At 40.0% G+C, this 2,526-nt stretch overlaps 1 long non-coding RNA gene across 1 annotated transcript; it reads right to left on the bottom strand.

Moving 5' to 3' along the window:
* Positions 1–2,502, bottom strand: LOC111872933. Its single transcript, XR_002844321.2, has 3 exons — positions 2,384–2,502; positions 2,099–2,196; positions 1–1,790 (listed from the first exon to the last, which is right to left on the bottom strand). It is a non-coding gene; the product is annotated as an uncharacterized LOC111872933 (long non-coding RNA).
* Between the last annotated feature and the right edge of the window lie 24 nt (positions 2,503–2,526).

Here is a 2,526-nt window from a genome sequence, read left to right as displayed (position 1 = left end):
TTCCTTCATGTTGTAATGCTTAATTACTTAAGCACAGGGACAACTTTTACCTTATGTTAAATAATAGGCACCTGTGGCAGGCTCTTACTTAGACAGTAAAACATTTTGGTTCCCCAAGGTGGGAAGGAACTGTTAAATTCTCAAGGAGGGCTCTGTTCCAGGTAGTTGCTGAGTTATGTGGCATGGTTCAACTTTACACAGTACTGACACTCTTCTCCATAAAATATTTGTTACTAAATTTTGTGCAATTCAGTAGCATAAAGTTCATGCTAAATTTTGTGAAAATTGGGTGGTTAAAAATTTTAAATGAGTATGTGCAAGTACTGGTACCTTTTCTTTCACAAATGAAAGCACTGCACTTAATTAACAATTATTTTGGGGGTTTCCAAAAATTTGTGATTCACATCTACATATTTTGATTCATATTATAATCACTGTACATAATGGTGCACCATAGAAGATTTTAGTATTCAACTAGAGTAATACTTTTTTCAGACAAGTAATGACTTCAAAATTAGCATGAGAGGGAGGTATTAGTTTTAATATACAGAACATCACAAGGCATAATTCACACTATATGATATAAACAAAGTGCAACAGGATGCTTAAATATAATATTATAATTCACACTGTTGAGCTGATGTCAACCCACATTGGATAGCAGTGAGTTATGTCCAAAATGGTCAGCACTGTGTGGGAGACTGATCAGTTGCTTCATTCTTCCTTAAAGATGTATGGCAGATGAAAGGTGTCTAAATGCTGAAAACATTTTTAATGTCAGTTCTGGATATTGCAGTAGCAGCTGTCCAGAGGCTTTCTGGCCTTAGACTGATAACAGGATTGTTAGGTGGCCACTGTACATTGAGACAGCATCAACATGTTACAGGGTTCTTAGGTAAAGACATATGCAGGAAATAAATCTCCTACCACATACATACTCTATCAGTGACCAGGTTCAAGTGGGCTTAGAATTAAGTCAGCTAAAGTGTTTACTTTGCTTGATCTCAACTCTGCGTACCATCAAATCGCATTGACTGAGCAATCAAAGCCTCTCACGGCGTTCGCAACCGACTGGAACTTGTATGAGTACACTAGGGTTCCCTTTGGCATAGCAACAGGCTCTCAAGTTCTTACGTGCTTGTTGAATCAAGTCTTCTCTGACATCAAATTTAAATATGTCTTCCATTATTTGGATGACTTGGTGATCTATAGTGATTCTTTTGACGTGCATCTCCACCACTTGCGTGAAGTCTACCAGGCTGCGCAAGGCTGGATTGACTGTAAATCCTAATAAGGATAAATTTGCCACAACTCAAGTTACCATTCCTGGGTCACATCATTGCCTCTTCAGGTGCCTCTGTGGACCCTGATGGGACTAAGTCTGTTAGGGATTTCCCACCTCCGCGTGATGTTAAAGGAATCGCGCTATTCATAGGAATGGTAAATTTTTTTCATAAGTTCATTCCACACTTTGCGGAACGTGCTGCCCCTCTTAACCTCCTTTGTAAGAGGGATACTCCATTTGTTTGGGGGTCGGAACAGCAACAGGCGTTTCAGGATTTGAAACTTGCTATCATCAATCCTCCAGTTCTACGCATGGCCGTAGGTTTATCCTACAGACTGATGCCAGTTCCCTTGCGGTTGCCGCAGTCCTATTGCAGGATTATGAGGGGGAACGCCAACCAATAGCGTTCGCTTCCCGGACGTTGTCTCAACAGGAGAGGAAGTTTTCGGCGTATGAGTTAGAATGTCTTGCCGTGCTTTTTGCTCTGGAAAAATTTCGCCCATATCTGGAACACGTAGTTTGATTTAGAGACAGACAATCAAGCTATTACGTGGTGCCTCTCACATCCACGTCAATTAGGAAGAATAGGTCGTTGTGTCATACGACTGTCATCATTTAAGTTTCAGGCTCACCACATTCGTGGCACACAGAATGTCATTGCGCTCTGATTCAGAATTAAATGCCATTATAGACAGGCTGAGTTCAGAAGAAGGAATGGATAGGAGGGTGTGAAAATGATTGCGAAGCAGAAAACTGAGCCACATGGAACCGCAATTCTGTTCAGGTGTAATCTTTCTGCTGTAGTGAACTTACTTTCCAAGAAATGTCTCCTGCACAAATATTTCTTTTGCGGTAGTCTAGCAGAATCAAAGTTGCTGGATATTACAACTTTTCATGCCCATACCTCATCCCTGTAAAAGTATAATTGTCTCAAAACCTCGAAATAATTCATCAGAAAACATGACACACATGATGCACGTGGTAAATTTTGGGGTTATGTTGAATAAAATGAAAGCAGACATAAACTACACTTAATTTCTTCCTTGGATTTAACTACACCTAGAAGAGCCATTGCACCATGAATTAAAACAGACATACCGTGCTGGACCCTGTACAAGTGTTGCCTCCGCATATACAGACACTGGTTATTAATGGAAACCCTACCTTACAGCTTAATTTTCTGTTTCAATTTCAGCAAAAATAACCTAAGAGATAGTTTCATAGTTCGTATTCAGACCGTT

The sequence above is a fragment of the Cryptotermes secundus genome, unplaced genomic scaffold (genome assembly GCF_002891405.2).
Source record: "Cryptotermes secundus unplaced genomic scaffold, Csec_1.0 scaffold407, whole genome shotgun sequence".
Classification (NCBI taxonomy): domain Eukaryota; kingdom Metazoa; phylum Arthropoda; class Insecta; order Blattodea; family Kalotermitidae; genus Cryptotermes; species Cryptotermes secundus.
Note: the sequence above shows the minus strand (reverse complement) of the source record. Positions and strands in the feature narration are given on the sequence as shown.